A 26,471-nucleotide genomic window follows, 5' to 3' on the forward strand; every position below is an offset into this window, starting at 1 on the left:
GCTTGAGCATCTACTAATAACGGAGAGCATGCAAGATCATAAACAACACATAGACATAACTTTGATAATCAACATAACAAGTATTCTCTATTCATCGGATCCCAACAAACGCAACATATAGAATTACAGATAGATGATCTTGATCATGTTAGGCAGCTCACAAGATCCGACAATGAAGCACAATGGGGAGAAGACAACCATCTAGCTACTGCTATGGACCCATAGTCCAGGGGTAGACTACTCACTCATCACTCCGGAGGCGACCATGGCGGCGTAGAGTCCTCCGGGAGATGATTCCCCTCTCCGGTAGGGTGCCGGAGGCAATCTCCTGGATCCCCCGAGATGGGATCGGCGGCGGCGACGTCTCTGGAAGGTTTTCCGTATCGTGGCTCTCGGTACTGGGGGTTTCGCGACGGAGGCTTTAAGTAGGCGGAAGGGCAAGTCAGGAGGCGGCACGAGGGCCCCACACCACAGGGCCGCGCGGCCAAGGGGGGGGGCGCGCCGCCCTAGGGTGTGGCCACCTCGTGGCCCCACTTCGTCTCCTCTTCGGACTTCTGGAAGCTTCGTGGCAAAATAGGACCCTGGGCGTTGATTTCGTCCAATTCCGAGAATATTTCGTTACTAGGATTTCTGAAACCAAAAACAGCAGAAAACAACAACTGGCACTTCGGCATCTTGTTAATAGGTTAGTTCCAGAAAATGCACGAATATGACATAAAGTGTGCATAAAACATGTAGATAACATCAATAATGTGGCATGGAACATAAGAAATTATCGATACGTTGGAGACGTATCACGGGTTGGGTGGTGCTGTCGGAGCAGTGTGAGCGCCTGGGGCAGGCTGCGAGGCTGCCGGGGCAGGCGACGGGTCTGCCGTGGCAGGGTTGGTGCCTGGGGCAGGAGGATAGGGTATTGGGATAGGATCAAAAAGTTCAGGTGTGGGGGATGAAGAAGAAGATGTGGTGGTGACCGAGGCGTAAGGAAAAACGTTCTCGTCGAACGTAACGTGGCGAGAGATGATTATGCGACGTGTGGATAGGTCGAGACAGCGGTAGCCGCGGTGGCGAGCGGGATAGCCGAGGAATAGACATTTTGTGGAGCGTGGAGATAGTTTGTTGGGAGAGGTGGCGAGGGTGTTAGGGTAGCAGAGGCAGCCGAAAACTCGAAGGGTGTCATAGGGAGGTATGGTGCCATGGAGCGTTTCGAAGGGTGTGGTAAATGAGGTGGCGGAGGTGGGTCAGATGTTGATGAGAAAGGTGGCGGTAGAGAGGGCTTCGGCCCAAAAAGAGGGTGGCATGGATGCTTGAAAAAGAAGAGTTCGAATGATATTATTGGTGGTACGAATAGCACGCTCAGCTTTGCCGTTTTGTTGAGATGTATGGGGACAAGAGAATCGAAGGAGGATGCCGTGGGTGGAGCAAAAATTGTCGAGTTTAGTGTTGGTAAATTCACCGCCGTTGTCACATTGAATAGAGAGTATGTTGAGGTTGAATTGGGTTTGAGCATAGGCGTGGAAGGCTAGTAGGGTGGCATAGGTATCGGATTTTTTGTGTAAAGGAAAGGTCCAGAAGTAGTGCGTGTAGTCGTCAACAATAATAAGATAGTAACAGAAACCAGAGGGACTAGGCAGTGGAGATGTCCATAGATCACAATGCAGTAATTGAAAGGGTTTATCACTAGATGACATAGAGGAAAAAAACGGTAATCGAACATGACGACCTAATTGACAAGCATGACATAAAGTAGATGATTGTTTATTTGGTGGTATATGTTGACGCTGCTGGAGGCGAGACATGGTGTGTTGGCCAGGGTGTCCAAGACGTCGATGCCAAAGGTTGGTGAGGGAGGCGGTGAGTAGGGCTTGAGCTTGAGGTGGACTGCAAAGTGGGTAGAGAGCGCCGGAACTATTGCATCGAAGAATCACGGTCTTGATGAGATGGTCCTTCACAGAGAAACCAAACGGATCAAACTCGATAGAACAGAGATTATCAATTGTGAATTGGCGAACGGAAATAAGATTTTTAATGATATGTGGAACAACGAGAATATTATGAAGGTAAAAGGGTTTAGAGGTGTTAAAGTTGAGTGTGGAAGAGCCGGTGTGGGTGACGGGTAGAGTTGCGCCGTTGCCGACGGTGATGTGGTGAGAAGAAGTGGGAGTGAGAGATGAAAGTATACCATGATCGGATGCCATATGGGAGGAGGCGCCAGTGTCCATGACCCACTCTTGATTTCCGTGGAGTTGCAGATTCTGGAGGGCAGTCAGCAAAGCCGGGTCCAGTTGTGGTGCGGCGTGCCATTGTAGGGACACGGGTCGGTGAAGAGTTGCGGGTGACCGTATGCAGTATAGGCAGCAGCAGGCCGTGGCCCTAGAAGAGCAGGGGTGCGCCAACGAGGCTGCCAGGGTGCGGACGGGGGCTGCTGCCATGGTGTAGAGGAGTGCTGCTGCTGTCCGGCTCTGGTTGGGAGGCCGGTCCATGGATTAAACATCCAGGGATTGTTGCTGTCGCGTCCGCGGCCACGACCCCCACCTCGTCCGCGACGACCTCCGTAGCCACCGCCATGGCCAGGGTTGGAGTAGGGCGCGATGGCAGTGGGGCGGGGATCGGAGAAGCTGGGGGAGGAGCCGCGGGTGGCCGAGGAGACCGGTAGCTGCGGTGGGGCCGGTGCGCCCCCGCCGTAGGGCAGGATGTTGTTCCCACTGGCCCAGAGGGCCGTGGTGGAGGTGTTCTTGGCGTCGGTCTTCTTCTGTGTTTCCTCGAGGACGAGTGCGGAGCGGAGCTGCAAAAATGAGGGAAACGGCACCTGGTACTGCAGAAACGAACGTAGGTGGCTGAACTGTTCGTTGAGACCATGGAGCACGGTCAGCACGAGCGTCTCATCGGAGACTTTCTCACCAACGTCACCCAAAGCGTCGGCGAGGGACTTCAGTTTGGCGCAGTAGTCGTGGACGGACATGTCGCCTTGCGGAGTGTTGCGGAACTCCGCGTCGAGGGCGAGGGTGCGTCTCTTTTTGTTGTAGTGGAAGAGGGTGGCGATGGCGTCCCACACCTGCCGCGCCGTCGATCCCGGTGCCATGATGATGCTGAAGAGCTCGGGGGAGATCGAGCCGTAGATCCAGGAGAGGACCGTGTAGTCGTCGCGTGCCCAGTCGGAGGTGGGCGAAGTGTCGGACGGAGAGGCGGCGGTATCGCCGGTGACATGATGGGTGAAGCCGTAGCGACCAAGGGCGACGAGGACAAGCTCGCGCCACTTCATGTAGTTGGAGTCGTGAAGATCGAGAGTGATGGCAACAATGGGCTTGATGGAGGCTACATAGGAGGAGGGATTTTGGGCGGTGGCTGGGGCTTTGTTGGCTTCGGTGAGGCGGCGATCGAGCTCGGCTTGGCGAGCCTGGAGGAGGGACTCGCGTTCCTTGAGCTCAAGCTCGAGTTTGCGGAGCTCGGCAGCTGAGGCCATGGCGCTAGAGGGAGGGAGGGATAGGGTAGATTAGATGGGATCGGTAGGGTTTTGGAGGGATCGATACCCGGGCTCTGATACCATGTGAATTAGCGATCGAGAGGATACCCTCGATGCCCCAGCCTCTCGTATATATATATGGTATAGATTACAAGTTACATACGATAACAAACCGAATTAGTTTAGATCTCTAATTCCTTGTCGTGCGCTCCAAGCTTGGCTACGGCGGTAGCCGTATCCCTCTCCAACAGTTGTGGTACGCCAGCGCCTCGTTGTAGTCGTCGTGGTCGTGGTCGTCCTGCGCAGGCGTCGGCGCCTGCTGCGCACGCGTCGGCGCCTGCTGTCTTCGACGACGAGGCGTCGGTGGACGGTCGAAGGGGAAGTCCATGTCGCCCATGAAGCCCGTCCTCCTCCTCGGATCCCTCTCGGTCTCGAGATAGCCGTGCCAGCTGTCGGAGTCGATGTCGTAGGCGGGATTGGCGCGGAGGTCCGGCGGTAAGTACCGCCTCCTTCGCCAGATCTCGGAGCTCCTACCTGGCTCGCGCGCAGGCACGGGAGGGACGGGCACCCGACGGTAGCTGAGCCGCCAGCCACCATGCATGTGCACATCCCCCCAGGCCTCGCACGGCGTCCAGTTCTGGTGCATCAGCCTCCCCACGCCGACGGGCAGCGACACGCTGTTCGGCCGCTTCTCCTTCTTGGTGCCGCTACTGGACGCCTCGAAGTCGTTCTTCTTCTTCCCCATGGTGTTGCGGCGGTGGTGGTGGGAGTGGAGCTGTGGGTGATGGAGGAACGATGCCGGTGGACTTTTAAGGCCGGCCACACGCGCGAAAAGATGCCATTGAAGGCGGAGCAGAAGCCCAGTCGCCGCCCGCCAGTGCGCGCGCAGAAGAGGCAGCCGCGACATTGATGGCGAAGGCTACGGCGCAGACGCGGAAGCGAAGGCCACGGCGATGCCCTCGATACAGGCTCGCTGCCAGGCGGGTCCGATGGAGAAGCGAGCCCTGGACATGAGTTTCGTGACGAAAAAATCTTTTATTTTGTCTCGGCAAAAAAGTGAAATTTTGCAGGGCTATATAGCAGTATATATGTGACGTATTTTGTCTTTTTTAGATTCTGAAATAAAAAAAAGTGGTTTCTCCGCGAAAACTTTCTACGCACACATGGAACATGTGTACGTACCCGGATATTTTTATTTTAGAGTTTTTTAACAATTGGAAAATGCTTTTCCAACTAGGGTTCACATACACCCAGGTTTAAACCGGACTTTTCCCAGGAATTGCTCAATCTTACTAAGCCAGACCTTTAACTAGCAATCACCTGAAGGCTGGAGCAACCATACGTACCGCTGGATGTGGTGATGTGACAATAGCATTTTTTTTTTCTTCGAAATGGGAGCTTATAGCCCCAGCCTCTGCATCTAGGAGATGCACACAGCCGTTTTATTAAAGCATAGTTGCAGAGTATCAAACATCCAGTAATCTGTTATTACACCCCGCTCACGGGTCAATCAAAGTGGCTGTAAAAATCAGCCAACGAAAAAGAGATGAAACCAAAAGAAGTCTAATTGCCATCTTCAATGCATCTAGATTGCAACCAGTCACCCTGGCTGAAGATAGCCCGAACGACCGCCATCAAACGATTGCATCCGGTATCCAAAGGTTCCCGCTGCTCTACAGGAAGAAGGTATGACCATAAGTGAATCAATGAAGCCGCCATGTGAATAACCTGTAATTTTTTTGGATTAGCACACCTATTAAAAACAACCTCATTCCGACAATTCCAAATTGTCCAAACTAAAGCACAAACCCCAATGCGGATTCGTTCCTTTGTTTTTTTTATCAATCCCATTTAACCAATTACCAAACAAATTAGTTATATTCATGGGTGGAGGTATACTGAAAGTAAAATGCACTACTCTCCAAACTAAGCGAGAAAAATGACAATCAATGAAAAGGTGATCTATTGTTTCTCTTTGACCACAAAAGACACAATCGGTACACCCATTCCATCTTCGTTTTGTCAGGTTATCTTTTGTTGGAATCACCTTTTTGTAAAGGAACCACATAAAGATCCTAATCTTGAGTAGTATCTTCATCTTCCACAAGTATTTTTTCAAGAAAATAGTATGTCCATTCAAAAAGCATGCAGCTCAAAAACATGCATTCGGGAGCCGAATCAAATTTCCGCAACGGTATTTCACACTACATTACGTTCAACGGTGTTCTGGTTTAAAACTCAAATGCATGTTGTCGATACTTCAAGTGTATGTTCTCGAAAATAAGTGATCATCCGAAACATGTAGCCTATGAACAACGGATATGATGTTTTGGCTAATAGAGATGCATTCATTATGAATAATACATCTAAAAATATTAAAAAATTCCAATGTGTACCTCCAGACATTCTACCTTTGCACATATTTTTTTTACGAAAAAAGTCATTTTTTCACAAAAAAAAGTCTCGTGAATAACTATTTTGGAGCATCAAAATTGTGTTTTTTACACAGGCCAAAAAATATCAATTGTTCGTGAAACTTTGTGTGCGAATATAATATGTCTAGATTTGCAATCGGATATTTTTCAGGATTTTTAGACATCTTAATATATGCTTTCTAGGAAGCGGGTGCATCTAAACCTATGAGGCTTCTGATGAACATACTACCTCTGTCCCATATTATAAGATGTTTTGGATAGGCAGATTTAGTAAATCTCAAGGAGAACTCAATGAGATGTTTATTCATGCGCATTAAGTGGGTTTATGAAATCCCTAATGCAAGACATAGTGTTGAGTCTCAACAATGTGTGTGAACCTCGCTTGTCTTAGTGGATTTCTCCCATATAGAATGAAGATTATGAACTCAAATGATGCATACACCTTAATAGAGTTTCTTGAATTAGTTAAAATGGTAGGCTATCCGGCCACATGGAACCATACCAAAACCTTTTTCATAAGCTCAAAAACACAGCAAGGAAGCTCAACAAGTGGAGTCGCCGGCTCTTCTCAAAGACAAAAATTCTTCTCCACGCTGCTTTGATGGTCATCGTTCAACTCGACATTGCTCAATAAAACCGACCTCTTTTTCCGGAAGAGCGAAACCTTCGTATGAGCCTTAAGAGAAGGGTCATTAGCCTCGCGATTGTGGAGCGGGCTCGGAAGAAGCAAAGTGCAAGAATTTCAAATATTAAAGAAGGGGATGCCAATACCAAAATTTTCCATTTAAGGGTCAATGCGAGGAGAAGGAAGAACCACATCCACCGCATCAAGCATAATGGTGGGTGGGTCACCGAGCACAACCAAAAGGAGGAGATCATCCATGAGCACTTCTCCTCGGTTATGGGTAGAGGGCCAAGTAGGCGGAGGGATCTAAATTGGGAGAGCCTCAATCTTGTCAATGTGGCTTTGGATGGTATCGATGTCCCGTTCTCGGAGGAGGAGGTGCACATGGTGATCTCCCAAATGCCCTCCGACAAAACCCCCGGCCCCGATGACTTTATCAGGGCTTTCTTCAAGAAGTGTTGGGGAATTATTAAGGAGGACGTCATGAGAGTGATCCAAAATTTGAACAACCTTCACATCGCGCACCTCCAATGGGTCAACTCGGCCAATATTGTGATTTTTCAAAAAAAGGAGGGGGCGAGGAGATCACCGAGTATAGACCCATTAGTTTCATCCACGCCATTGCAAAGATCATCGCCAAAATGATTGCCATCCACCTTGCACCGCTCATGAATGACATTGTGTCTAATGCACAAAGTGCATTCATCAAGAAGAGGAGTATACATGGCAACTTTATGTACGTGCGCAACCTTGCGAGAAGACTCCACAAGAACAAGATTCCTTCACTCCTCTTCAAACTTTACATTCGCAAAGCTTTCGACTCCATTAGGTGGGAGTACATTGTTGAGATCCTCAAGAGACACGGATTCCCTCCCAAGTTTCGGGATTGGATCACCGCCTTCCTTTCAAACTCATCCTCAAGGGTTCTTCTTAATGGTGTAGCCGGCTATCCAATAAAGCATGCACTACTAGGAAAAGGCCTAGCCGTAAGACTGCCATCAGTGGCGCACCATGGCTGCCGTGCGCCACTACTACTTAGCAGTGGCGCACCACAAAACGGTGGGCCACTGTTACAAAAGTAGTAGTGGCGCACCTTGATTCTGGTGCGCCATAAGTAAGTGGTGACAGGAGGCCAGATCCTCCCCCAACCTAGTAGTGGCGCACGTCTATGGGGTGCGCCACTGCTACATTCCTTACCTATGGCGCACGTTGTAGAGGTGCGCCACTGCTAGGAGGTGTCCAGAGACCGTTTAGAGATGATAGGCTTAGCAATGGCGCACTGCTGTGGTGCGCCACTGCTAGATAGGTTACCTATGGCGCATGTCATTAGGTGCGCCACTGCTAGGGGGTGGCCATAGCCCCTTTTTAGAGATGAGAGGCGTAAGAGTGGCGCACCACTTAGTAGTGCGCCATTGCTATGTCTTAGCTTAATAGGTAAGTAATGGTGAAGCTTTCTTAGCTTAATACCCTACTCAATCTCAACTTTTTACCTCATCCAACACTCTAGGTCTCGCCGTATCGGTAACTTTGTTGGTTTTATGCTTTGTGTGTGACCGGTTCCGATCGTCTTGCACACACACATATGTGCGCATGCGCGAAAATCGTCTCGATCACGCGCGTGCATGTGTGTTGTATGTGAAGCCTCCACATGTGTTGTATATGCAAAGCCTCCGATCCACACATGTGTTGCATGTGTTTGTTTGCAGGGATTTGAAATGCAAAGGTCACCGCGAAATATGAGCCATGGGTACTAGCTTCCCAAGTGGACCAATGCTTCTTCATTACCGACCCGCAAAAGCCCAGCCGTGTTATCGTGAGTAGAGGCAAAAGGAGCATCATCGGAATGGATGGAGCCGCCAACGAGCTAGACTTTGACCAGTATGGCGATCCGAAGATGGAAGATGACGACGACGATGATGAAGAACCATACACAACAAGAAGAAGCAGGACCACCCTACCTAAAGGCCGTCCATTCAAGAGAAGAAGTCTAGGAGTTCCGGGGCTAAATTATTCAACCGCGAGAAAGAAGGGCAAGAAGATTGTGAAAAGATAATTATGTATCATTTTCTTGTATGAATAACGGATGTCATATTGTTAATCTACACATTGTACCGATCAAAATAGACATATAATTTATATTTTTGGATATTTTATAGATTCTATAGTATTTTAACTATTCTACATAATTATAATTATTTATGCCTTTTATTTTGGTGTATTATGCTATTTTGGATGTTTATTATAGTGTTAAATCAATTTAAAAAGAAAAGGAAAAAAAATTGGGGCCGCCAGGGTTCGAACCTGGCCGGCAGGGGTTTGGCACAAACCAACCAGGGACAGCTGCGGTACTAAGCGGGATATGTCAATCCCCCGCGCGTTATTCTTTTGACCCAGCCATAAAGAGGCAGTGGCGCACCCCGAGAGGTGCGCTATTGCTAAGCCTCATAGTGGCGCACCCCTAGAGGTGCGCTATTGCTAAGTGTGTCTGGGGACTTAGAGAAATCCCTGCCCTCTTCTTCTCCCCATCCCCATTCACCTCTCCGACGCCGGCGGCCCTCGATCTGCCTCGCGACGCCGCCTCCGCCCCGTCCCATCGGCGCCCCCTGAGCAACGCCACCTCCCACCAGCGGCCGCCACCCCTCCCCTGAGCAGGCGCCACCACTTCTCACGCGAGCGACCGTCGCGCAGGTACGTCCCCCCTCGATTCACCTCGCCGCCGGCGGTCGCCTCCCCCCTCGATTCTCATCCGCTTTGCCGCCACGCAGATCCTCTGCCTCGAGCCCTCACCGCCACGCCCCCGCAGTACTCGCCGCGCCCGAAGCAGGAGCAGCACGCCGCCACGCCCTCGACGCCACGCCGCGGAGCAGGATCACGAGGAGCACTCCGCCACGCCCTCGCCACGCCCTCGCCACGCCGCGGAGCCGGAGCAGGAGGAGCACGCTGCCACGCCCTCGACAGCTGACGCCGCAGCAGAGGACCGACGCCGCGCATCCTTCCAAGGTAGGGTTGCTTGCTGCTTCTGCTCGATTGATTGCTAGGGTTGCTTGCTGCTCCTCCCCCTCCTCAGTTGATTGCTGCTTCTGCTCAATTCATTGCTAGGGTTGCTTGCTGCTGCCATGTCCCTGCTGCTGCTGCTAGCTAGGTGCTCCCCTTTGCTTGCTTGCTTGCTGCTAGGAAATGAAAATCTTGCTTGCTTGCTTGCTTTGATGCTGCTGCTAGCTAGGTGCCTTCGCTTGCTGCTCAGTTTTGTTCAAATTAAAATGGCATGCCCTGTTTATGTAGTCATCCAACTCTGCTCTTTTATTAATCCTAGCTACCGTGTTAGTGTTTAGCTTACTGGATGAAAGCTTGATGTTCTTGTTGCAAATGTAGCTTGTCCTTGCAGTAGTTCTTTGTTGCACATTTGTTTTGTTGCAAATTTTCAGTTTCGTCAGATAAACCTGCTGTTTCATATGCTTGCCCTTGCAGTAGTTTTTGCTTGCTTGCTTTGGTGCATCCTTGTAGTAGATAACTAATGAGAAAAGGATTAGAGAAAGCTGGACAAATCAATGCTGAACCAGTCCACAAGGAATTAATAATACATGTGCCATGGCATTCTTAGTGCTTGTTCATGAAATGGCTTAGTTGATATTCTGTACAAGAAATGAGAATTAGCTTAGTTGATCGTTTTTGAGTTTGCTCTTATTCGTTGCAAACATCTATGAGCGCGTGCACTAATGTTTCTTTAGCTTGTGCATATGTACGCAGATATGACGTGGTATGTCGTGTACAAGGGCAAGGTTCCCGGAGTCTACAACGACTGGGAGGAGTGTCGGAGACAGGTTCACCGTTTTAGCGGTAACAGCTACAAAGGGTACACCACTAGAGCGGATGCCGAAGATAGATACGCACGCTATTTGGCGGGAGAGAGGACGGAGCGGAGGAGGAACCGGATGAAGACCACTATTATCGGGATGGTGCTAGTAGTGACTCTAGCTCTCTTCTATGTGATTGTACTTTAGATGATCGATCTTGTGTAACCACTAGCTCATTTGCGACTTTGTAACCCCGTAACTTGCATTGTAACCTCGTAACTTCTCTAATGTGAAATCTTGTGAATCATGTGGGGCTAATGTGAAGAATTATGTATGGATAAGTTGTGCTGTTGTTTATATGTGTTATGTATCCTGTATTGAGCTATTGTACTGTGATATACAACCTGTATAAATACCTGCCAGGATACAAAAAAAAAATTCGAAATTCGTAGCAGTGGCGCACTAGTGGCCCATCAGTGGCGCACGTCCACTAAGTAGCAGTGGCGCACTGCGCTGGATCCAGTGGCGCACTGCCCTGTGATCACCTCCGAGACTAGCAGTGGCGCACCAGGAACCTCAGCAGTGGCGCACGTCCTGGAGACAGCAGTGGCGCACGTCCACACGCAGCAGTGGCGCACCGCCTCGCTGAAACAGTGGCGCACGCAAAACAGTAGCAGTGGCGCACCTCGTCTAGACAATGGTGGCGCACTGCCCTTGACCAACAGTGGCGCACCACTTTGGAGTAATAGTGGCGCACTGCTGGACATGTCAATGGCGCACCACGCAGTGCGCCACTGGTATCCAGGCTAGTAGTGGCGCACCCCTAGTGCGCCACTACTAGGAGTTAGCAGTGGCGTGATAGCAGTGGCGCACTAGTGGTGCGCCACTGAAGGCTATATGTGGTGCGCCACTGATTGCCTTTTTCCTAGTAGTGATGGGAGAGGGTTGAGGCAAGGGGACCCTCTTTCACCGCTCCTTTTCGTCATTGCGATTCACCCTTTGAAGAAAATCCTCGAGCTTGCCACTCAAAATGAGCTCCTACACAAGATAAGAGGAAGAGGCACTATTGTTAGAACATCTCTCTATGCGGATGATGCGGCTGTTTTTGTGCACCCCTACAAAGTTGATGTCCAAAACCTCACATCCATCCTTGCGCTATTTGGAGAAGTCACCGGTCTTGACATGGTGGTTCCTATTAGATGTCATGTGATCGATCTTGATGATATCCTTGGTGGTTTGTCGGTCATCCGCTCATCATTCCCAATGAAGTACTTGGGGTTACCTCTCTAGGTTTGGCAACTTAAAAGAGTGGACATCCAACCGCTTGAAGACAAGATGGTCGGCAAGATAGTTACTTGGGATGGGAAGAACATCAATGCGGCCGGGCGCGGGGCACTTGTCAAAATCCGTCCTCACCTCTCAAGCAATTTTCCACCTTACTCCACTCAACATTCCACCGGGCTGCCTTGCCTCCATGAAGAAGATTGAGAGGGAATTCCTTTGGGCCGGCACTATGGAGGTTTCCGGTGGCAAATGCAAGCTTAATTGGGAAGCGGTTTGTAGATATTCTGAAGCTTGGAGGGTTGGGCATTTTACACCTTGAGAAGTTTGTGAGGGCACTCCGGTTGCGTTGGCCTTGGTTCGAGTGGCGCGACCCAAGAAAGTTTTGGGTGGGGATGGGAACTCCTTGTGACGACGTGGACATGGATCGCTTCTTTGCCTCCACCACCATCACTGTTGGCAATGGGAAGATCGCCCCATTTTGGGATTCTCCTTGGCTCAATGGAAGGAAGCCCAAGAACATCGAGCAGCTCATATATGAGGTGTCCACGAAAAAGAAATGGAAAGTCAACCAAGCCTTGCTCAATGATGCTTGGATTTCGAAAATCAAGATGGATACGAGCTGGACCGTTCAACACATCCATGAATACATCTGGCTTTGGGTCCAACTAAATGATTTTCACCTAAATGAGGAAGCCGATGACTACATCTCTTTGAACCTCACACCCAATGGGGAGTACTCGACGGCCTCGGCTTATAATGCGCAATTCCTTGGAGCAACGATCACGCCTATGAACAAGTTGGTTTGGAAAGCTTGGGCACCCCCTAAGGTCAAATTCTTCGCATGGTTGGCTCTTCATATAAAGATTTGGATGGCGGATCGCCTTGAGAGAAGAGGATGGAACAATTGTGGGATTTGTCCGCTTTGCAAGCAAACCCAAGAGAAGTGGCTCACCTCTTTTCCCATTGTCGCTACTCCAAGAGTCTTTGGGATATGGTGAAAACTTGGATTGGTATCTCATCCATAAAAACCAAGGAGTGGACAGTGAACCTCTCTCTCAAGTCATGGTGGACCGCGATGACTTGTGCGGAAAACCCAAACTGTAAGGCCATGAAGTCCCTCACAATGCTTGTGTCTTGGACTATTTGGAAGGAGCGAAATGCAAGGGTATTCAACAACAAAACGACACCTACTACCATCTTATTTGCCGCCATTAAGAGAGAAGTAAAACTTTGGCTTGCCACGGGAGCAAAGCATTTGAGTTTTGTAATGATAGGAGAGTAATCCCCTTGGAACTTTTTTTTCGTTTTCTCTTTGTTGCTCTGTTGTTGGTCTTGTCAAGACTCTTCTCCTTAATTAATGAATGGAACCAAATCTTTTGCCTCCCACATTCATAAAAAATGGTAGGCTATAAATGGTTGTACTAAAACACGACTCCGATGCAATCTTGAAAGGTTTAAACAAATCCGAGTAGACAAAAAATGTCACAACAAAGAAGAATAGGTTGCTCGTTGTAACACCTTTTCTCCCATATGGCATAAGACATTGTCGTGACGCTTATCCTATCATTATGATAGACTCATATGTTGGCTTAGCTAACAATGTTTAGTGTGGATCAACCCAAAAAATTTGTCATGAAAGACATGTTATCTCAATAAATACAATTATGAAATAATACAAATGTTGGGACAATAATATCATAACACATGGACGTGGGAGGGGGGGGGGGGGGTAACTTGAGAAAAAAAAATTGTAGATGAAATCTCATTGGTGACCCAAGATACTTCTATATTCCAACTATGATATAAAAGATCTTGGTGATGCCTCATACTTTTTTGTATTAAGATTCACCAAAATATTGGTCAAAGGGGAGTTACGTCCTATTATGAGAACACACATTTATATAGTGTGAAAGAATTTATTTATGTCCCAGTACCCTATCTCACTTTCTACTAAAGTTAAAGGAGATAAATTTGGATATTTCAGTGTCCAGGAAACCATTTAAAATTGATACAATGATGTTGGTTCTTAATGCTTCAACTCTCAGAACCTACATGTATTTAAGTGTGAACTGGCCCTTTTCATGATCGGGATATTTGTTGAATGTTCAATAGATACAGAACTACACTACAAAAAAAGCAGCGGGAAAATCTTGCAGTGTATATGTAAGGCAAAAAGCTTACATGGTCACTAATAAGAAATATGCTAACCTCGATATTATTGTTTATCCTAACATTGTTATTGTGAGGTGTGTGGATATTAAGAATTCCACGTCATGTCCCAGACACTTGCATGTGAAGCTATATCGTGGAAAAAGCTCTAGAAGGTAGTCATTGGGTGAATATCGATGCAACTATATTATGTGGCACCTCAAAAGTTTATCTTGCATGTTGTGTGTGAAGGAATCTCATTCAAGAAATCGGAGTGGTAGACAACATCTCTAAAGCACTTACTACGATTACGAACACACAATTTTCTATGAGAATAACAACAAGTCAAATGGTGTTGTCAAAGCTATTGAAATTATGTTTCATATTGTGAAGCTAGAACACATGATCAAACCATTAATGTTAAGCATATAAGTATAAAAAATATGCGTGCGGATCCATCCACTCAAGGTTTACCACCCCATATTTTGTGATTATGTGTTGATATGGGCTCACTTGCAAGCCTTTTGATCCTGGGACTGAGGACCACTATATAATCGAACTCGCATCCACTATTATGATTTCCATTTTAAGGTAGGATGTTGTACTATAAGTATTGAGATCCAACAATATTTCATGGTCGCTATAACACCTTACCATGGTGAAACGGATTTGTGGCTCTCCCCCATAGACCAAAAAATTATAGTAATTTGAAAAACTTCAAAAAAAAATGAATCTTCCTGGAAACCAAGGATGATCAAGTTTGTACTCGTTAAAAAGTGTTTGTACACGAAATAATTCCCATGGACTCCAGAGCAAAAAAGAAAAAATTATGACGAATATAAAGTGAATAGTACCTGGTCATGGGGCGTTTCGAGTTTGTTTTTTTACCCAGGATACAATAAAAAGTAATTTCCTAGGAAAATATTTTATTTCAAGTACAATACCTGACCATCTTTGATTTCCAAAAAAGTTTGAATTTTTTTAAACTTTTTTTGATATTGTTTTTTATTTTTCCAAGTCATGGGGCGTTTCGGGTTTGAGCTAACAACTTCTTCAATAAAATCTTACTGTTCTCCTAACTATCGATCCTAAAAGTACGATGAGATATGGGAAGACCATCTCTACCGCTGACCACGACAAGGAGTGTCGGCAGCGTTTTTTTTAAACATAAGGCTCGACGAGCCCAACTTTGAATTAACAAAGCCATCAACCGGCCAGGAGTACAAGGTAGCATGCAACAAAGAAAAAAGAAAAGAAAAGAAAAACTGGGGATACCAGCTCTAGATACAAGCCCAGGTGGTAAAGAGCTATAGCCTACTACAAAGGAACAAGCAGACCAGGGCTATGCCCTAAACTACAGGATCTCCAAGAGCGACCAAGACTTCAGCAAAACACCGGTGGCTCAGCTTGAGACCCCAAGCCCCGAGCCGCCACTCCGCGGATCTGAACCATGCAGGACTAGCACACTGAGCATCCTATCAAAACAGAGGACCACCAACACCCCGAGATCTGGCTAACTACGCTAGTGAAGCCGGCGAAACTCCAGAGCTCGAAGGGGGAAGCTTCATGACAGCGCCTCCAGGAAGGAAAATGGCGCTCGCGAGCGTCATCGTTGTCGGCACAGGCCAGCTGTGCAATGCTTTCGCGGAGGCTTCGGCACCCACCCCAAGAGAACGCCTAAGTCTCAGTGCATGCCAATCACGACAAACCACCAGCTGTTGAAGAACACCGGGGTGCCTCCTGCCACGACGCACCACAGACAGCCACCCTAGGCTCGGGAATGGTCGCGCAAAGGGGAGACACACCGTCTATATGGAGCCGGGTACTGCCTGACGCATGGCCTCAACGAAAGGGGTTTCGAGGGGGAGCTCGGATGGATCACTAGTAACTAGGGTAGCAGACAGAGCCCAGGGGCAGGCAACCGGCGACAAGTTGTGTGTCGTGGCCACGCCTCCAAGAAGGTGAACGGCATCCAAGGACGTCGTCGTCGCCGGCAATGGCAAACGCCTTGCTTTGCTTTCGCAAACACCCCAACGAGCCCGCCAGCGTCCCTGAAGGTCAGGGAGTCCAGTGGTGCCACACTAGACCTGCGGAACAAAAATCCGAGACACACCGTCCCCCGGTGGTCAAGGGTGGCCGGAGGGCAACAGGAAGGCGATGTCGGCGACCGCCACCGCACCAATGGAGCACCCCCTCCCAACCACCAAACCCCACCATCCTCTGGCCGGAGCAAGCCAGAGATGGCATCTTGGTCCCTACCAAGAACGAATTCAGAGGAGGCACGAGCACTGCCAGCCCGGCCATACTCCAGCGACGGCCTCTACCCGCACCAACCTCTGCCATCGGGGGCACTGGGCAACACCCGGCTGCCCAGGGACGAGACCCCTCAGGCCAACCCAGCCCAAGCCAGTCCACGCCCGACCCAGATCTAAGCCCACCGGTCCAGATCCAGGCCCGCCGCCGCCACCCATGGCCAGCCGCGCCGCCACCTCGCCGGAACCACGCAGGCCTCGCACTGTCCGGGCGCCGTCGCCTCCTGCGCAGAGACGCCGCCCCTGCTGACTGCGCCGGCCCGCGCCGCCACCGCCAGACGAGGGGGAGAGGAGGCCCCGCCGCCGCCGGCGCCCCAGAGCTTTGCCCGGAGACGCCCTCCGGCGGCGGCGAGGGAGGGAGGAGGCGGGGGAGGGGGTGGTCGCCGGGTGGAGGCTAGGGTTCCGCCCTGCCGCTCGCGGGAGCAGGCAGGACGAAACGTTTTTTTCGTTGCTACCGTCTCGCTTTGGAAGTCCCTGTCGGCAGCGTCCTGCACCTCTACATAATTGACTTCTCCAGTAAGGTGCTTGGGTCTCCAGGTTATGATCATGTTGCGTTAAGATTTAATGTTCATGTCTAAGACTAGTCACAATGGAAAGTATCATACAGTAGTATCATGCACATGATACTAGTTTATGATACTACACCCACAATGCATAATATCATAAGACAGTATCATAGTATCATCACATTTAATATTTTGTAGAATCTCAATGCAAATTTGTGTACATGATGTGTTTGTCACTAAGTTCTCTAGTTTTATGTGCTATGATACGGTATCATATTATGATACCACTCTCATCTCTCACCTCATTAATTGGTGTGCCACATCAGATTTTTGCCAACATGGCATGCATGATACTACTTATGATACCCCCATTGAGACTAGTCTAACCGGTATCATTTTACTTGCATTAGAACCTAATTTGTTTCTGCGTTTGCTATCCCAAGCACACGGTCGGTTTTCGTGACAAGTACATACCCTCAAGTAGTAAGGGTCATTAGTAGTCTGCATTGCAGGGAACTGCACTGCTTTTCCCAGATAGCTCAATTATAATATTTCTTTGATTTTGCTAGATCTTTCTCAACATTATAACCCTATTATTTTAACAAAATAACTTTTTAAAAGTTTGACACAAAATAAACTTAAAATTATTTTTGAAATTTACTTTTTTCCACGGGCCACGACTTTATGACGTAGAGCATGACATCGTCGGCCACGGCTTCCTGCTATAAAGCATGGCTCCCAGAGGTGGACGCCATATAAATAGGTTAGCTTAGTTTGCGAATTGGTTTCAAAATTGAGTTATTTTGTGCTGACTTTTTGAGATTAGGTTATTTTAATTGTTTTCGACTCAGAAAGCTGATTTAACTAATATCTGTTTTTTAAAGAGAAATGTTATTGTGAATATCCATGTAGAATAAACAAAATAATATTATTATAAGGTCTAGCAAGTTGTTAAATTTTTATAAGTAAGGTAAAACAAGCTAACCATAAAAATTATTGGTCTACTAGCTAACTTCATTGATCCAAAAGGGTGGGCTTCCATGGGAAAACTAAGGAAGGAATTATAATTTCAAGTCCTTCAGTTCAAAAATATCTCGTGCAAAATGAAAAGGATTTCCCAACAGTACACCAAGCTACAGCTCTACATGCTTAAATATGAAAAGATCTGTGGTAACAGGCCGGCCTGTAGGCGAGCAGGAACTAGGTACGAACTGTGGTTCACTGGTCGGACGGGCTACTCCTAGCGAGTTACTACCACAGTATACTAGTATTGACCAATGTCAATGTGTGCACGCAACTTTTTCAAACAAGCAGTGTTTGACGTCGACCTTCATAGTTCACATCATATGATACGACACACCAATAATGCAAGAATCTTCTTATATCAAAGAAAAAACACGGTGCATCTATCAATTGCAAATCTAAGATATGCACAGTTATTTTTGCGCTGCAAATTTGTCGATGTTTTTTTTATTTACTAAACTTGAAAAAATTGTTCTGAACCAAATTATCACAAAATCAGACTTGGAAAGCTAGCTTCACATACTGCCACAAAGCTAGTTAATATAGTAACACCTTGACTGATGAAATGTCGGGAATGATATTATGGGAACTTGGGAAGCCTTTAGATTGTCCCAAGGACCCGGTGCATGACAAAATTCCAAATGATTAAAATACTTTACTCCATGTGCATGAACCTTAATGGCCTCACCAGTCTCACTAAGTGCTTTTGTTATTTTGATCTCTCTGCAAGCAAATACTAAACACCATAACATCAGATCGAAGGTTACTACCCTCTTCATACGATTTTGACAAATACAAAGTTCCAGTCCTAGAAGGTTCGTTTGCTAAAATTTAGTGCAGAGTCTGCTAGAAAGTAATTTAGTTCCACATAGTTCCAATCTCTGAATGCATCAGATTAACAACGCTTTATATCCTATGGAGCAGAGAAAAACAATTAGTAATAGGGTATCACCATATAAACTGAAAAGGTTATCTTTCAATAGTCACAAACAAAATTACTTTTTTACTTGACTATTTTTGTTAGATAATTTTTATTAAGTGCAGCACCAACGGAAAACTCCTTCAGTACCCTTCCATTGAGAGAATCTCGATCAGCAACGACTCCACAACTAGAGGTGTATAAGAAAGATCTCCTGTATTGATATCCTTTGGTGTCTATATGGTTCGATAACATTTGGAAGACATGCATGCTCTCCAATTGAACCTAGAATATATTACAAGCAAATAGCTGAGGCCATTAAATCTAATCAAAATAAGCATGAGGACAGTTTGAAACGGAAAATTTTCGCTGAGATTCTAGTTAAGCCCAATGAAAAGCATCTGAATAAAGCTCAAATGGGTGCCCTTGGTTTATTAGGACCAAAGGCATAGATAGATCACGGCCTGCGGTAAAAAATGTATGTCCTCAAATATCACGAAGCATCTGACAAAAATTGGTCAAGGAACAAAAACTTCGGCAAGGAGCTTAAAAGACTTCGGACAGATGATTTTGTGCATGACTACTGTGAGCAAAGGGAGCACCCTTCAGTCCAACCACAAACAACGTAGAGCTAAATTTTAGCTCCCGCGTCATCCAGTCGGCTACCAAGACATACACCCGGTGTCATGATTCTTGATAGGTGAATGGATGAAACGGCAGCTAATAAAACCCTACAACCATCTGAGAGTGGACTGAAGAGAGCTCTCTTTTACATAAGCTACTAGATTACAGCCCCCTTCTGATTGAGAACAGACAAGAGTATAGCAGGAGAACAAAACAACCAGAACGACGAAACGACCCATACACATCTTTTAATCTAGCTATATGAGGAACCAAGTTTCAAATGACAACAGGACTAGGGAAAAACATATTTAGCCAGAAACCGGCAGAAGAGATCACGCGAGGGTGGAGTAACAAAGAAGCGGAGAGGCAAAACGTTGAGAAATAGAGGTCGCCTCATGGAGGGGAATAGGAGAGGTTACCTCACCATGGTTTGTTGTATTGTTCCTTGGGCCAGCAAAGTTTTGGAGGCTATAGAATTGGTTTGCCTCTTGGTTGCGAACGCAAGGGGGGCTTAAATAGTCAGGATGAAGAGGAGGTGACATCATTTTAACCAGGACAGCATGTAGGACTCGTAGACTATAGGACCACTACTAAATGTACTGCTTTAAATTATTTAATTGGGTGAATATATGAAAATAAATGCTAATTAGATCCCATTAATATGTTCCATTTTTAAAATTATAGTATACAATAGAAATAAATGGTATTAAATGGTAATTATAACTAAATGATAGTGATTAGATCTCATATTGATCTCCTCCATTTTAACAAAAAAACTAGAATTCAAAGAAACTCTCGATTAGGTTTACTTGGTTCCCGGATAATTTTGTTTCGAGTTTAGTACATGAGTGGCGGCGCCACACTTCCTAAAAAATCTGCCAGTAATTCACTGGTAGTATGGATTTTAGGAACTTACATGGTGATGTGGTGGGATGCATGGATTTCGGGAACTTACATTGACGAGAGTTCTTATTCTGCTTCTTTTAATGCTTAATTCACTTCATTGTGCCTCCGCCGTTACGAGGACGAAACAAAAGTATAAAAGGAAACAAATTGGTCGAAAGGTATAAGGGAAGCACAAGAGACTCTTTGTGTCGCTCCCGTGGGCGGTCCAAGAGAGAAACCCTAGCTGACGCCAGCACCAACCCTCCCGATCTTCCCCCTCTCCATTGCTAGAGGGCATTGCCCACATGGCATTGGCTTGATGTGCCTTTTTCCATCTCTCGCGAGGCGGTGTGCAGACACAAAATCACAAAAACACATGGCAACAAGAAGAAGAAGAGGGAAGACGATAGGTAACTAGGCATTGTAATACCAAAGCGATGGGTTTGTGGAAGATGGCGAAGGCTGCGTACGGTGGTTGAGCGCATGAGGCGGCACAGGCTCGTCGGGCCAGATCTGAGCCCGTGCAAGCTTGCTGATGGTGGATCAATGGTGACACCTGATCGGGCCAGTAGTGGAGGGTGTCAGGGCAACGACCCCAAGGATGGTTTTTCGAGATTATGGTAGGAGTTGTCGGGCCTGGTCACGTCTAGTGTCCCACCCTCCCTAGTGAACGGGATTAAAGAAGGTGTGATAGGAAAGGAAGCCAAAGCCTACCTTTGTAACTACCCGGTTGTGGGTCAGCTTTGATGGAAGCTAAAACATGTCGATCCACAACTCGGGTCATGTGAGGACCTAAAGTCTAAGGACATGGCATATCCATACAATCGGGCATGACCATGACGCAAAACTGCGCATTGTTCTTACCACGGGTCGTGACAAATCAACATGATAGCTAAAAAACTTTTGTAGCTACATTTTCGCTGCGCCGTCCACAAAATTAGTCGTGATATGCCTACCACCACTAGTAGAAAACAGGCTTTTAGTCCCGATTCTCCAAGGGCTTTAGTCCCGATTCTCCAGGGGCTTTAGTCCCGTTCCCCAACCGGGACAGCGAAATCGGGACTAAAAGCCCCACCTTTAGTCCTGGCTGTGTTACGAACCCAAACTAAAAGGACATCCACGTGGCCGCTATTTGGAGCGGCCGATGGAGGCATTTTAGTCTCGGTTCGTGTTACGAGCCGAGACTAAATATTTCCACATGTTGCAACCTCAGGCTCTTCCTTTCCATTTTATGTATTTGAATTATGTTTTATTTTGTGTATTCCTTTTCCAATTTGTGTTTTCCATTTAATTCTACACTACGACATACTGCACACATCTATGAATATATATAATATATTTTATCTTACGATCATACATATATATATATATATATAATTTGGAATGGAGTTGGTAGTCATTGGATCTGAACGAGCATACATGTTGATGCATCTATTTAATTACATGGAGATTATTAAAGTACAAGGAGGCATAGGGGTAATAGTATTCTCCACCTTCAGATATGACCTCCGTATGCAAAATTCCCGACAATTCCTCTTGAATTCCTCGTAGGCGTTCCCTTGGTAGGAGTTTCTTGTCCCCCATGCCTTCGGTCTATAAAGAATAAGATCAAATATGAATATATGAGTTGTGTGTATAGAAAATCATCGTAAAAAGAATTGTGAATATTTTTAAGTAGTTGAATTTTTTGTTATCTACGTGCCGCTCGATCGCCATGTAGATGAACTCACTAGCGTAGTATGCACACAAATTAGTTCCCTGTGGCTGCCTCTCGCACATTACGAGAATAGAATTCAATCAAAAAATAATCAAGCACGACAATGGTATATATATTGAAACTAGAATTAAAGAGATGAGCGGAGCTAGCTAGTACTAGCTACTTACCTCGAGCCTTTCATAACCAAGCTCCGGTGCCCATTGACCGGCCACCTTTGTGACGGACACTTTCCAACAACTGCCCGGCAAAAGAAAATGAATAAATAAGTTATTAATTACTTTGTATCAGGAAATGAATAAAAGAGGTTGATATAGTGTGATAATGAGGTTTTTATCTAATGGGTCCATGATATGAACTTTTGTAGAGTCAACTCTAATGATTAACAAAATATAGTGGAATCTGAGCATGCATGCATAACTCATCAATTACAGTTAACATCGAGTAGACAAAATATAATATGTGTAAAAAATAGTAACACTCACTTGAAGTTGTAAGGAAATAGTATTTGTCCACGGGTGTTTTGTTTCACTGTTTTTTTAGCAAATTGAACTTTATGTCCTTGGGATAACCTTCTATCATAGGCCAATTAACGACATATGGGCCACTGAACCCAATATCGTAGACTGCTTTTCTTCTACATTCGAGAATCTTCCATCTACATAATGGCGTACAAAAGAATATAGCGAGAATAACTATAGGCAATGAACGGGGTGAGCTAGAGACTTAATTACAAAAATAAATCACTTACAAATAATAGGAACCGGCGATAGAATTGTCGAGGGCGTCTAGATTGAATAACTGAAAAAATTCTTCAACCTCAATAGCTATGTAGTCTTCACGGTAGTAATGATCCTTTCGTTCTGCCACCATGTTCTACCACCATGAGATAATTGCGATCTTGTTTCGCAATTTTCTCATACCACTCATGCAATTTTTGCATTTGTGTTGGTAGGAGTGTGATCTCCTCAGGTTTGACCAGAGGCTTCCCGCGGACATATTTCCATGCTAGTTCAGGCTTGGGCATATCATCCTATCAATTGACCAATAGTAAGACCATGTAGTCCCGCTACATCAGCCAGACGTAAGTTATGATCGTAATACACCTTGAGCGCGGGGGCGATTGGTTTTTCCGTTCTTCTCGTCTACTTCTCTTATCGCTTCTTTGCGTTTTCAGGGGATCACCATACTACAATTCGATAAGTATTTGAGTGTCCAACCCACGAGGAGCTGAAGGTAACTATCTATTCTCTAAAACCCTATAACCCACTTATCTGACCTTCTATGTAAAACTAGGATCTATAATGTGTTTGTGTGTGTGTGAAGAGGTTTCTATTATAAACTATGAGTGCTGAAATTAAAATGCAATGATTAAAACTAATGCAAGAAAACTAAAGTGCAATAAACTAAAATGAGATGAAGTGAAGTAAAGTGGAGTAACTCAAGGGAGTAAGTGTCCTAGCAAATTGCTACTTCATTTGTGTGGTTGTCATAATTAGTGAAACACAAAGATATTTTTTTATAGTTTCTTCTACAAAGGAGCCATAGATAGGTGTAGCCATAAACATGAGCAATTACACCACTAGTGATTGGTCACAAGGCCAATTAAGAACAAACAAGGAAATTATTAAGACATAAAGACCAACCACCGATGTAAGATTAAAGGTCCCATAGGTATCCCCCCCGGTTGATTAACCATGAATAAATAGAACATGAAGCTAAGAATTGGGTTCGGTTTCTATCAAACTTCGACTATCCATCGTCGTGTCAACATGCAACGGCGACAACCTTGTGCATCCTCCAACATATGTGTGCACTCATATGCTAGTACAACAAGATCATCATAGAAGATAGCATATACTTGTATGCAACCAACAACAAACTATATAACAATTGTCAAGAACAAGTCACTACTCAAACATCAACATAGAGATACAATAGATCATGGGAAAATAATATATTGCATCATAAATCTTGTTTGCCCAGAGATTACAAGGGTAGATGAAGATGGTGCTTCTGTAGATGGTGATGTATATGATGATGTTGATGAAGATGACCACACCGGAGGGGGAGGAGTCCAGCGGAGGCGATTCTGGCAGCGTTTCCCCCCTCCGATCTCCGCCGGCGACAACTTGTTGAATCTTTGTTTATGTGTTTTTATCTCCGCTATCGTAGCCTCGACGAAAACTTGGGGGTCATATATATAGAGGGGGTTTTAGGTCAAAACAAGTCGGTTGGTGTTGGATTAAAGCGAATCGGACGGACGACGGTGGAACGACACCATGTGGCGTGCCCAGAGGGGGAGGGCGCGCCACCTGCCCTAGTTTCCATCTCCTTTACCTCTTGGAGTACCACTTTATCTCCTTTTGTTCGTCTCTAAAATTACAAAGCGTGGTCCTTGATCTTGCCCTTTTTCGAGTCCCGTAGCTCCTGGAAAGTCAAAATACTAGAAAGAGACGTTTTCTGCCAAACAGAATTAGAACCAGAGGAGATGGGATTGTTTAGAAAATCCCCGAAAACAATATAAAACATGAAAATAACATTATATAAGATGCAAATATTTGGTAATATGTGGCAATAAAGTTCAAAATTCATGTATGCATTTTACATGCATCAACATCCCCAAGCTTAACATTTGCTCATCCTCGAGCATAAAAGTGATAAACTAACATGGACTTTTGAGTTTATTGCATTCCTTCTATGTAATCATGCAAAGTATCACAACGTTCAGTGAATAAAGAATGAAAATAAGCAATATGAAGTATAAACTAATATCTCTTACATTCTACAAAGCATGCATAACAATAAATAGCATTGTAATAAACATGAATGACAAGTATTAAGAACCATAAAGCATGCTTAGGAGAATCCTATAGAATTGTTTGGAAGATCTTTGTCCTCTCTCTTGATTCTTTTGATACTATTGACTCTCAAACATATAAAAAAAGTAAGTAGGGAATATATGTGCTAGTCCTCCAACAAAATAAAAAGGTAAAGAGAGAATAAAGTGAAATTTTGATATATGCAATTCATGTCAACTATACTCATAAGGATGGGCTATGCTTGCGCACAGTTGACGTGGGCGTAGTAACTTCCTTGTGACGGTAAAGCACTCGTCTGTTGGGAACCCCAAGAGGAAGGTGTGATGCGTACAACAGCAAGTTTTCCCTCAGTAAGAAACCAAGGTTTATCGAACCAGTAGGAGCCAAGAAGCACGTTGAAGGTTGATGGCGGCGAGATGTAGTGTGGCGCAACACCAGGGATTCCGGCGCCAACGTGGAACCTGCACAACACAACCAAAGTACTTTGCCCCAACGAAACAGTGAGGTTGTCAATCTCACCGGCTTGCTGTAACAAAGGATTAGATGTATAGTGTGGAAGATGATTGTTTGCAGAGAACAGTAAAACAAGTATTGCAGTAGATTGTATTCGATGTAAAAGAATGGACCGGGGTCCACAGTTCACTAGAGGTATCTCTCCCATAAGATAAATAGCATGTTGGGTGAACAAATTACAGTTGGGCAATTGACAAATAAAGAGGGCATGACAATGCACATACATGATATGATGAATATTGTGAGATTCAATTGGGCATTACGACAAAGTACATAGACCGCTATCCAGCATGCATCTATGCCTAAAAAGTCCACTTTCAGGTTATCATCCGAACCCCTTCTGGTATTAAGTTGCAAGCAACAGACAATTGCATTAAGTATGGTGCGTAATGTAATCAATAACTATGTCCTCGGACATAGCATCAATGTTTTATCCCTAGTGGCAACAGCACATCCACAACCTTAGAACTTTCTGTCACTGTCCCAGATTTAATGGAGGCATGAACCCACTATCGAGCATAAATACTCCCTCTTGGAGTTACTAGCAAAAACTTGGCCAGAGCCTCTACTAACAACGGAGAGCATGCAAGATCATAAACAACACATATGTAATAGATTGATAATCAACATAACATAGTATTCTCTATCCATCGGATCCCAACAAACACAACATATAGCATTACAGATAGATGATCTTGATCATGTTAGGCAGCTCACAAGATCCGACAATGAAGCACATGAGGAGAAGACGACCATCTAGCTACTGCTATGGACCCATAGTCCAGGGGTGAACTACTCACTCATCAATCCGGAGGCGACCATGGCGGTGTAGAGTCCTCCGGGAGATGATTCCCCTCTCCGGCAGGGTGCCGGAGGCGATCTCCTGAATCCCCCGAGATGGGATTGGCGGCGGCGGCGTCTCAGTAAGGTTTTCCGTATCGTGGCTCTCGGTACTGGGGTTTTCGCGACGGAGGCTTTAAGTAGGCGGAAGGGCAGAGTCGGAGGAGTCACGGGGGGCCCACACGCCAGGGCCACGCAGGCCCCCCCTAGGCCGCGCCGCTCTAGTGTGGCGGTGCCCCGTGGCCCCACTTCATCTCCCCCTAGGTCTTCTGGAAGCTTCGTGTGAAAATAGGCCCCTAGGCGTTGATTTCGTCCAATTCCGAGAATATTTCCTTACTAGGATTTCTGAAACCAAAAACAGCAGAAAACAGCAACTGGCTCTTCGGCATCTCGTTAATAGGTTAGTGCCGGAAAATGCATAATAATGACATATAATGTGTATAAAACATGTGAGTATCATCATAAAAGTAGCATGGAACATAAGAAATTATAGATACGTTTGAGACGTATCAAGCATCCTCAAGCTTAGTTCCTACTCGTCCCGAGTAGGTAAACGATAACAAAGAT

The sequence above is a fragment of the Lolium perenne genome, chromosome 3 (assembly GCF_019359855.2).
Source record: "Lolium perenne isolate Kyuss_39 chromosome 3, Kyuss_2.0, whole genome shotgun sequence".
In the NCBI taxonomy this organism is placed as follows: Eukaryota; Viridiplantae; Streptophyta; class Magnoliopsida; order Poales; family Poaceae; genus Lolium; species Lolium perenne.